This window comes from Benincasa hispida, chromosome 1, assembly GCF_027475165.1.
Source record: "Benincasa hispida cultivar pf3 chromosome 1, pf3_genome.v1.1, whole genome shotgun sequence".
NCBI classification, from domain to species: domain Eukaryota; kingdom Viridiplantae; phylum Streptophyta; class Magnoliopsida; order Cucurbitales; family Cucurbitaceae; genus Benincasa; species Benincasa hispida.
Genome location: NC_143478.1, coordinates 97,262,689 through 97,274,747, shown reverse-complemented (window position 1 = coordinate 97,274,747; position 12,059 = coordinate 97,262,689). Strand labels below are relative to the sequence as shown.

General features: G+C 35.1%; 1 long non-coding RNA gene across 2 annotated transcripts; it reads right to left on the bottom strand.

Moving 5' to 3' along the window:
• Window positions 1–8,539: 8,539 nt before the first annotated feature.
• LOC120084915 (uncharacterized) lies at window positions 8,540–11,522 on the bottom strand. 2 transcript variants are annotated; one of them, XR_016532573.1, is made up of 5 exons: window positions 11,307–11,522; window positions 11,042–11,143; window positions 9,311–9,406; window positions 8,943–9,224; window positions 8,540–8,785 (listed from the first exon to the last, which is right to left on the bottom strand). It is a non-coding gene; the product is annotated as an uncharacterized LOC120084915 (long non-coding RNA). The 2 variants fall into 2 exon arrangements; XR_016532572.1 differs by having other exon boundaries at window positions 8,943–9,169.
• Window positions 11,523–12,059: the final 537 nt, after the last annotated feature.

The window sequence follows — 12,059 nt, the reverse complement described above, 5'->3', positions numbered from 1 at the left end:
ACCTAGACAATGACTTTTCATAGACAGAAAACTCCTCCTATTCGGTCTTGTATCAAGTTCATTTATGGGCCTAAGTAACTAAGCCTATGGAATGATTCTTCTCTTTTATTCGTTTGTATGGTTTGCTAAATCTTAGATTAATTTCATGTAATTTCTTTATCTTATACCTTATATCTAATATTACATTACAATCTCATTTCTAGGCTCTTAGTTCCATATTCCTTTATGAAATTAGTTTATGTCTTAACCTTTTTAGTATTAGAACTCCACTAGTTTGCTAAATTAAGTGGTCAACTTTACTTAACAATTTTTAACCATAAACTCAACACAAGGAATACACAAGTCAAGGAGGTGTGATTAATTAGCATTTTCTAAAGCCATAAAATCTTGTGAGTATCAACATGACTAAATCTCTTTAAAAAGTACAACCTAAAACTATAAAATAAAAAAAATAATGATTACAAGTTTAATCGGATAAAAAGAATGGAGAAGATGAAAAGAAATAAAAGAAGTTGGATGAATCTCGGAATGTACAGAAGATAAACTCTTTGGAACGATCATTCACTCTTTCAAGGTCCATAGGTGAATTCTTCTTTCTAATCCTCTATCTACACACGTTCTCACGGGATAGAAAGGTCCTAACTCAAAAGTTCTTTAGAGGAGCTTTCATTCTTGAAGATTTTTTGGATATGTGGGTGAGATCTCTCATTGGGGGTTCTAAATTTCAAAGATATTCCAAGAGTGAAGTCTCCACACCTTTATATAAGCCATGATGGTTAAAAAATAGCCGAATGTGACATTCTGAATGATTCCATGTTAATTTCAGTGCTGAAGAATGACTGAGGGCTGGGTAAATAGAAACATTGGATGACTTGGCACAATTTTAGATTTTAGAGTATTGATGCAAGCACATCACTTTTGGTCAATGCGGTCATATTGACAACAAAATCTGCAAATCAATTAAAAGTCGGGCAAACCACATGTAGATGATTGTTTTCACAGGAAATTATTAAAATATAGCCAAAATTCATGCATTTCATGACATGTATCTCTCAATAACCCGAAGCATAATGCGCATAATGGGCTTTACTTTGATGTTTCAGGAACAACCCAAGTTGAAACTTGATCCAAAATAAAAACTGAGAAAATTGTGATGCATATGATGCCAGTACTGATAAGAAAGCACGTTAATGAGCTGAGAAGTGATTCAGAAATTAGATATTCATTCTGTCCTCTCAGGTATGTCTTGAAACCCTCTATTCCTCTCTTTCTCTCTGTGTGTTCTTCAATTATTTTTCAGATAGCTTAGAGTTTTAATCTGAAGATGCTTTACATGTAGAAGAAAATGAAGAAGGAAATGAAGAGGAAGCAGATGTATAGTGGTTCAACATTGAAGCCTATTTCCACTATGAAGAGGGAACAAATTTATTCAGAAATCTTTTAATTCACATACATACTCTTAGCTCTTAATTTGATTTATGGACCTTTATATATAGATGTGAGCATGTAGTTAGTTACGAATCTGTTAATTTTAACAGCTTACAGAGAGCTTTCACATTATTATTTAGCTTCTGTCTTCAACAATCTCCACCTTGAAAGTTTCTGTAAGTGTTGATTTGCTCCCTTCTTATGATTGTTCATCCTTTTTCAGGTACAGTGAAGCCTATGAGCTCCAAACATTTCAAGAGCTTGAGCTGAGATGTTGGCTTCGTCAGAATGTTAACAGCATTATCTTCGATATGAACTTTCTTTACTCTTATATTTCCTTATTCAATTTGACTTCTTACAAAATGATATTTGATATCTATGTGTTTGGTTTTGTTGTGTAATTGCAAGTTCTATGATATATATATATATATATATATATATATATATATATATATATATATATATAGTGTTTTGGTTGTCACATAGGATAGTAATACTGTCTTGTTCTATGCCAAAATCATGTAAAAGACATTTTAACCTTAGGGCTTCTTTAACAGCTTCAGATTGGGCTATGAATTCAACTTCTGTTGTTGAAAGTGCAACAACAGATTGTAAATTAGCTTTCCAACTTAATAAATTGTGCCCCAACAGGAAGAAGTAACCTGATAAGGATCTTCTCCTATCCAAATCACTTGCATAATCTAAATCTACATAACCAATAAGAGTAGGATTATGGTGACAAAAAATTAGAAGTCGATTTTACTCGACAACCAAAATCCCATGGACGCGGTATGCGATGCATGTTCCTAAGATATGTGTTGATAGTCATGCGTCGATGGTCATGCATTGGACTGATAATGCGTTAATGAATGTATGCGATGACCATGCGTCCTGTCACAAGTTTTCTTGCGCTCACGCCAAGTATAATGCAAACTCAAGTTTCTCGAGTAATCCGAGGTCGAACATAGGGACTTGTAGCTATGTGTATGCGGTAATGTGCATGCGACGGTATAAATAAAAGAATGGAGGGGATGTTGCTAAGTTAATCCTACTCCTACTCCTATCTAACAACAACACAATGAGAATATGCATGAAAGATAGAGATACGACAAACCTTGACATGAAATAAATGTGTGGGAAAATAGATAAAATGTGGAGATGATTTCATTGCAACCTGTAAGAGTGACCGCAAGGGCAACCCTAGTCAACGCAAGCCATGTGATCATGCAAAATACATACAATAGTAAACCACCTCTCGGTATGAATGCTACAGCTTCTAATGCTAGAATGCATGCGATATATGCAATAAGTCTATAAGACCTACACATAAGCCTCTATTCTCATTTATGCGATGACGAAGTGACATACATAAATAAGGCGACCACATAATATCATACCTATTCCTAGGGTACATGCGATGCAGTGTTGACAAACAGAGCTTATCTCTAAGTCCCTATCTCTTGCTTATGCCGATCTAATCTTGCTCTCTCGAGTCTAGATTCTAACCTAGCTCTCTTGAGTCATTAAGTTCTTTCTTTAGACTCTCCCTCAAGTAGATCTAAAGGGGTGTTGGGCACAACATAAAACAAGACAAACGCATGAACTTGGTTGACGCAAAATTACTCATATCTCTAGTGAACAATGCATGTCTTGCTTAATGCGTCCAACCATTTACCCTTTCGGGCAGTTGATTGTTGCTGACTTTACTCATAGACAAGCAATGCGTTAGCCTATAGACAGGTGTTGCAGCAGCTTCACACTAAGCAAATAAGATTACTCACACACTCGCGCAACGCACACCTCTCGGTGGGTTGCTACATGCTTCATATTCCTAATCCACATGACTAAGTATGTAATACCCAAGCACTCCCACTAAGTGTTGCAATGAAAGTAAAGATGCTAAGCAAAGAAGATGGAGATGGAGTCGAAGGAACAGAGAAATGCATTGAAAACAGATTGTATTAATTCCTTAATTCCAAAATGTCATACAATACAATATGAGAAAAGAAAGGATAAGGAAACGACAGGCTGGAAGCAAAGATTTGCTCCCAGAGGATGTGCGTTAAGGCTGCCGGTGGTGTCATGGATGGGCAGAAGAGCTGACTCTCTCGAGATCTAGCTCCGGTCGAAGGCTCCGGTTGTCACTCAGAATGGATGAAGGAGATGAAGAACTCTCAGCCATCTTTTCACACGTTTGTCTGGATCGTGGGGAAAATCCCTGAATCACAAGGATCCTCCCCGGATAACTTGAATTTCAGCTCATCGGTTTCTATTTATAGAGCTTGGGTCGCCGATAGCATTAATTGGACTGCTCTGAGTTTGACGTTCGGCGCTTTAGTCCTTTCTAAACCTCTGCCACTAACGGCGTGGTAGGTTAAATGTCAACATCATCTTTTGGTTTTTCCTGAGGTAGATGTGTTGATGCATTCATTCCATCTACCTTGCATTGATCCCATTAGAATGTGTTGTCACGTAGCTGCAATCATTCAATGGTCGCATTTGCTTAATACTACAACTCTACATGATGACCGCAATCGCTTGACGAGCGCAACTCCCATGCGATGGACGCATACGGCTAATTACCACAACATCCATGCATTGATTGATGCATTTTCCTTTGCGATGGAGTATTTCTCCACATACGATCGTCTATACGGTGGTCCGGTTTCTGTGTTTGCATTCATTTTCTGCATTAGCTACAAAAATAGAACATTGAACGCATAATAACACAAAATAACGAGTTAGCTGAGATTCAACATGTTAATCGACGCAAGCTCACTTTTTCGTGAATTCCTATCATGATTGCTGCATATTCTGCCTAGCAGCCTTCATAATTCTAAGTAAACGGCTTAAGATGACATGCATTTCTACATGTCATCAGATTAGAAGAATCATGCTTTTTGTATATGAGTCTAGCCTTTTTAGTGCCATTTAGATATCTGAGAATCCAATTAGTGGCTTCTCAATGACTTCTCCTAGGATTGGACATATAACGGCTAACTAAGTTTACTCTATAGGCTATGTCAGGTCTAGTTGAAATCATTAGATACATTAAGGTTCCCACTGCTTGGGAATAAAGAACTTTAGACATATAGTCTATATGTTCTGTATCATCTTCTTTAGGAGAATTAGCTGATGACAATTTGAAGTGATGAGCTATAGAAGTAGTAATTGATTTAGCTCATTCCTTATAGAATTTCTTTAGGATTTTCTCACAGTAATTATGTTGGCTAATGGACAATTCATCCTCTTTTCTGTTTCTAACAATTTCTACTCCAAGAATCTTCTTTGATTCCCTCCAAATATTTCATTTCAAATTCCTTTTCAAACATAGATTTGACCTTATTCAAGTCATTTTTAGAACTCCCTGCAAGGAGTATATCATCTACATATGGAAGTAAGTAGACAACTCATCAAACCTTTGATACCAGCATCTAGGAGCTTACTTTAATCCATATATGGATTTGTTTAGCTGACAAACTAGATCTTCTTCACCCTATTTGATATAGCCAAGGGGTTGTTTCATATAGTTCTTCTCTATTAATTGACCATGTAGAAAAGCTGTTTTAACATCTAGCTGGTCAAGTTCTAGGTTGTTCTATACCACCAAGGATAGGAGCATTCTTATAGAAGTTTGTTTGACTACTAAAGAAAAAATCTCAGTGTAGCATATTCCCTTTTTTTGAGAAAACCCCTTTGCCACTAACCTTGCTTTAAACCTAGGTTGTTCAACCCCTAATATCCATTCCTTGTATTCGTAAAACCACTTGGAGGGTATAGATTTGAAGCCTTTAGGAATAGATGTAAGTGTCCATGTATCATTCACATTTAGTGAATGCATTTCATCATTCATAGCTTCAATCCAGCTATGAGCATTAGGCCCATTAATTGCTTCCTCAAAGGTGCTAGGTTCTATGTCATTATCATCAGCTATACAAGCAAAGTCTGCCTTCCTATGTGAAAAGACAACTTCATTAAACCTCATGGAAGGTGTTATAGTTCTTCTTTATCTATCTCTGGCCAACTGATAGTTTTGTAGGTTGTTAGTACTCGAGATTTCCCTTGATACATTCTCCTCATATGTTTGAAAAGATGACTCATATTCAATATTTTCCTGAGTCACTAAACCCTCTTTCTCTAAGGGTAGCTCCACTTAAAAACTAGTAGTATTCTGACCTTGTGAGACCTGTTCTGAACTGATTTCATTTAGCATGAACATTTCATTTTCCTTGAAGATTACATCCTTACTATAAACACATCTCCTTTCAATCGGGTGCCACAATCTGTAGTCTTTGATTCCTTCAATAAAGCTAACAAACATACATTTTACTGCCCTTGCCTTTAGTTTCCCTTTGAACTGGTGTACATAACCAGCATTGCCAAAAACCTTTAGCATATTTAGGTTTGGAGGGTGGTTAGACCACTTCTCTTCTAGAGTTAGGAAATTTAAAGAGGAATATGGGCACTTATTTAAAGTGAAGATAGTATAGGAGGCTGCTTCTGCCCACCATTTCTCAGGTAACAAAGCATCTTATAAGAGGCATCTGACATGTTCCATAATGGTTCTGTTTAACCTTTCAGCAACACCACTTTGCTGTGGGTGTATCTCACAGTTCGGTGTCTAGTAATACCATTTTCTCTACAGAATTTGTTAAACTCTTTTCCACAAAATTCCAAACTATCATCAGTTCTAAGGAATTTGATTTCTTTTGAAGATTGCTTTCCATCATGAGTTTCCACTCTTTAAATTTTTTTATGACTAGATCTTTAGTTTTTAACAAAAAAAATATCTAGGTTTTCCTAGAAAAATTATCAATAAAGGTTAAGAAATACCTTGATCCACTCAAGGATGGAGTTGGAGAAGGCTCCCACAGATTAGAGTGTATGTAGTAAAGTACTCCCTTAGTTGTATGTTGGGCTTTGGTGAAGCTCTGTCTTACAACCTTACCTAAAATGTAGTGCTCACAAAATTTTAATTCTTCACAAACATTTTTAGGCAGTATGCCTTGTTTAGACAGTATTTGCAACCCCTTTTGATGATATGAGACAACCTTTTATGTCATAGTTCTCCTTTTGTAAGACTTGCATAGGTAGCCATAAGGGTAGTGCGGAGCATTGCTATTGCTCATATAGATAGATTCTCCTTCACAGGGCTTATAAGTTGTGAAGCAGCCTTTAGAGGGTGTCATGTGGAAAGAACACCCGAGTCTAGAACCCAGTATTGAACTCTTTCATCAGTATTTTGAGTTCCCTTCTCATTTGAGGTTGCTAAGCATCTCTAAAAGTCAAATTATTCTTTCCAACAACTGCTTCTCCTTGCTAATGTGTTTTATCTTTCTGATTTTGTTTCTTTTTCAGAAACCAACAGTCTTTTTTTATGTGCCCAACTTTCTTGCATTAACTACACTTCATTTTTTGTTTCATTTTGTCATTAGGCTGAGATTTATGATCCTTCCCACTGTTCTTGGGTTTCCTTTTAAAAAACAATCCTTCATGATTGACATTTTCTTTCTTTTGAACACTGATTTCAAGTTTCCTGAATTTTATAGCAGAAATGATGGAATCAATGGTAACATTTTCCCTGCCATATTAGAGAGCAACTTTCACATCTTTGAAGTTATCTGGCAATGAATTCAAGAGTATGAATGCCTCATTTTCTTCCCCAATTTTATCTCCAATCTTCTTAAATTCTGAGGAGATTTTTCTGAATTCATCTAAATTTTCATAAAGAGTTTTTATGCATCCATCTTGTATGTGAAAAAATTGCTTTATTAGGTAAATCTTTGAACTAATACAAAGATTCTATCTTCTTCCAAATGGCATAGGGAGATCCTTCATAAAAAACTGTCTCAACACATTATCACTTAAGTTTAGAATGATTGTTCCATAGGCTACTTCATTCATAGTCTCCTTCTGATCAACTGAGATTTCTGATGGTAATTTTTTGGGTCAAGAATTGCTTTAGATGCCTTTTGTTGTCCAAGAAGTGCTTTGATTTTAGCTTTCCAAAGCTCAAAGTCTCCTTTACCATCAAACTTATCAATATCAAATCTTACAACAACCATTTTCAATCAGGAACCTGAATCTTGATCCTTTAAAAACTAATTTCTTGAAATTCTTGTGCTCTTATACCAATTTAATGGGCTTTACTTTGATGTTTCAAGAACAACCCAAGTTGAAACTTGATCCAAATTAAAAGCTGAGAAAATTGTGATGCATATGAGGTCATGTAGCACTGATCAAAAAGCACATTAATGAGCTGAGAAGTGATTCAGAAATCAGATATTCATTCTGTCCTCTCAAGTATGTCTCGAAACCCTCTGTTCCTCTCTTTCTCTCTATGTGTTCTTCAATTATTTTTCAGATAACTTAGGGTTTTAATCTGAATATGCTTTGCATGTAGGAGAAGATGAAGAAGGAAATGAAGGGGAAGTAGATTTATAGTGGTTCGGCTTTTAAGCCTACATCCACTGTGAAGAGGGAACAAATTTTTTCAGAAATCTTCCAGGAACAATAGAAAAAGCTAAGTACATTAACTCTCTTTAAATTCATACACACTCTTAGCTCTTGATTTGATTTATGGAGCTTTATATATAGATGTGAGCATGTAGTTAGTTACAAATCTATTAATTTTAACAGTTACACTTTGATTTTGAAACAACTGAAAAAGTTCCTAAAAAGTGTGTAAGTGACACTTTGACTATGAAAACATCGTAAAAAATTCTTCTTTCGACACAAATTGTCAAAGTCTTACTTTAGTCCTTAAAATCACCTAAAATACTCCTGAAAGGTAGCTAAGTTACACTCACTAGAAGAATTTCAAGCTTTAATGTTGGTTTAAAACCGACATTAAAGGGCTTTACTCTTTAATGTCGGTTGCAACCAACATTAATGCCCTTTAATGTCGGTTGCAACTAAAGTCCAAGAATCAAATGAAGCCTTTTATACCGACATTGAAGCCCAGAATCTGTCCATTTTATCAATTATTGTCTGTTTTTTTAAATTCCATTGCCAAATCCATTTTTTCGGTCAAAAAGTATAACATGACATATCATCATCGAACGTTGTGACTATGACATATTATTCTTGTATGGATGGTAAATCTATTACATTTAATCCATAAATTCTGTTATAAAATTATAATTTAAAAGGCCGTACAATAATTCAAGTCTTGAAAACACAAATTACAAGTAATACAAACATTATGAGTTACCGTCCCTCTCCACTTGGTAAGTATTGCATCTAGGACACCTTGCTTCAGCAAACAGCATCGACCACTTTGTAATATCAGTAATCACAGAATCAACAGCCTTCTGCATGAGGCTGGACAAGATGCCACGATGCCCACCAGAAGTCACTGTAGACAACACAATTGGTTGGCATGACCAGTCTTGACAAAGTGCAACCAATGATAATAGACAAAGGATTCGTATTTTTACAGGAACCACATCCTCATAGCTTAATAAGCCAACTAACTCATTTACAAACTCAGGCTCAGAGTTAAAGAAACTAACTAGATTATCAGCATTGCCACTTGCTTGAACAAGAACAATGAAGGCATACAAGCGAATGCAGGTATACTACTGCCGAGCAGATAGAGAATGAAATGCTCTTGCAAATCGCATCCTTGTCAGAAGAGAAAATCGCAAACTAGTTGGCACATCTCTTGGAAATGGAGGATCGAAGCCCAAAAAAGTATCCTCAACCTGCAAATCCTTCCTTGTCTTTATATGCTACTCTCCTAAAAAAAATAAATCGAAATGATTAATGAGGTCAACCCAATGATGAAAATCTCCCTGCATATTAAAAATAAAATAAAATAAGTCATAAATATTTTGCATGGTAATTATAAAACAAAATGATGATGCAGTTTCAGAATCACCTTATCAAATTCTCAAATGAAACCTTTTAGAGGTTCTTCAATATCATCAAGTGGAACAGATGTGACATTATTGATGGATGATCTAATTTTTGGAAGCTAAAAGACGAAGAAGTAAATTATTAAAAGAAGGAGGAGGAGGAGGAAGGGGGAAATTTATGAGTTACAATTCTTTTAGAGTTAACAAACAAAAAATTGATCAAAAAACAATCAAACAGTATATATTAAAAAAATGTTCAAAATAAATCAAAACAAGCAAGCAATATGTAAAACAAGATTAGAATTTAAATGCAAGGTAGACACACAAACAACTAACTTACCTTAGTAAGCAACTAATAATAGCATAAGTTGACTTCATTAATAGTGTTGAAATCTGTACTAGGCCAAAGGTTACAAATTAGTTGGAAGAACTTGCCATACAATTTCATAATAAGAATGAGCTTATATCCATAACAGACTATTGACACCTAAACCTTTAATATCAGAACTCTGACAACGCTCTTCAAATTAGAAATGAACGGAACTTACAAGGATTGGATCAATAGAATTTCACAAAAAATCTCATGCTAAAATGTTTTGACTAGAAGTTTCATGATTTCTTCAATCAATTTTTAGAAAATGACGATACAACTTGGAAAACAAAACTGGTAGATACTCTATTCCGTAATTTTGAAGGCATAGATATTAATTCACAATAGAGCCAATAGCTCCAATGATCATTGCCAAAGAGTTATTAAACAGTAATATCTATCCAATCTTCTATAGACACAACTAATAAAATTTCAGCCGTTGTTTCATGTCAATACATCATAGCCATTCATAATATCTAGACTAGAAATATTTTTCCTCTTTCCCCCTTCCCTTCTCTTCTTGAGCCTCATAAATAAACCAACAACAAAAGGAGGAGATATGATTATATGAATATAAATCCGTTAAGAATCACGGTCCTGTACAAACTCATACAGTATGACAAAACAAAAATTAACATGACATAGACATTCAAAAATAAACTGAATATGATATCCTTATATCATCAAGCACATCCATGATTACCATCAAGTTTTCTCTTCCTTATGTTATGGAAACATCCATCATGATTTTTTATCTTTTTCCTTTATTTTCTTGACTCGTTGAGCTTAAGAAGTTACTTAAAGTAACACGAGTACATACAGGTGTTATAAAGGGGTGGGATGGATATCCATTAGAAATCATGACCAAAAGTAGAATCAAATGCAGGGTGACGTTACAAACAATAACACGAGTCAGTAAGACAAGCACATGCGATATCCTAAATTAGGACTACGATAGCTAACAAAAAATGGCAACAGAAGTTCCCAAAAACGTAGGAGCAAAATTAAGTGGTATTGTATGAGAAAAACTGAAAAACATAATCAAGAAAACAGCAACTAGCGTGAAGTAAGAGCAATTAAAACCTTAAACATTCCAATGATCATAATGACCAAAACGACACTCAACAAACTCAATCCTAATCATGTTTCATTTTGGCACTCCTACGATACCATAGTCCTATGACCAACTTAAAGAAGCATAAAACCAATGAACAGACAAGGAATTACAATCTACCACGAAACAATTAAAACAAATACAATAAAGAAAATTTTAAAATATATAAATAAAACGAAAACCCAGGACCGATAAGCCTTGTATTCATGGAAAAAAAAAAAAAAGTAAATAACAAAGCCATATATGCCAGGAATCGAAATTTCTAGATACCACTTCTAGCGCCCTCCTTCTCTTCATCTTCATTATAGTACTGAAAGCATTGCATAAATGAAAAATGCCTAAGATGACCGATCACTTCCCAGTAACAAAGAACTGATCGAACAAGAAGAAACGAAATTAGGGATTTGAAAGGGAAAAATTGAGATAATCTGAGTGAATAGAATGAAATACTGATGTAAAGCGAGGAGTTTGAATCTAATTCGGTAATGATCAGATCGTAAAAACAATCAATTTAGAAGAAAATAAAGATATATACGGAATTTTCAACCGGCAGAGTGAACAATTTGAAGGTTCCACGACCACGATCAAGATGGACGGAGATCGAAGGAAGAAAGGGAGATAAAAAAGAGAGAGAAAAATACGAAGAAAAAGAAATTCCAAGAAGGAACTTGAGAGTGTTGGGTAAACAACTCTAGGGTTTGAAGAGGGAAGTGTGAGAATGAGAGTGAAAAGAAAATAGTGGGAAAGTGAAGAGGGAAATGAAAAAAATGGGGGAAAAATAGAAAGTGGGGGATAAATTAAGCGGGTCTTTAATGTCGGTTTAAAACCGACATAAAAGATCTAATTTTTTTTAAAAAAAAAACAAAACCGACATTATACATCTGATTTCACTTTTTCCAACCAACATTAAAGTCCAAAATTCTTGTACTGACTTTTGTCCATTAAAAACCACGTAAAAAATTTCTAAAAAGTGTGTAAGTGACACTTTCAATCTCAAAACATACTAAAAGGTAACTAAGTCTCATTTTTGCCCTCAAAACCACCTAAAATGCTCCAAAAAGCTAACTAAGTCATAATTTGTCTATGAAAACCTTGAAAAAAAGTTTCTAAGTGCCGAAAGTGACATTCTCACTCTACAAATAAATAAAAGAAGTGTCTAAGCCTAACTTTGACCCCTAAAAATTGCTTTCAATGCTCCTAAAAGATAGCTAAGTGTCACGGAGTCAGAGTTTGAGACGACTAATCGTGCGACACTTGGGCAACCTTACTATCAGAGGGTACCAAGTAA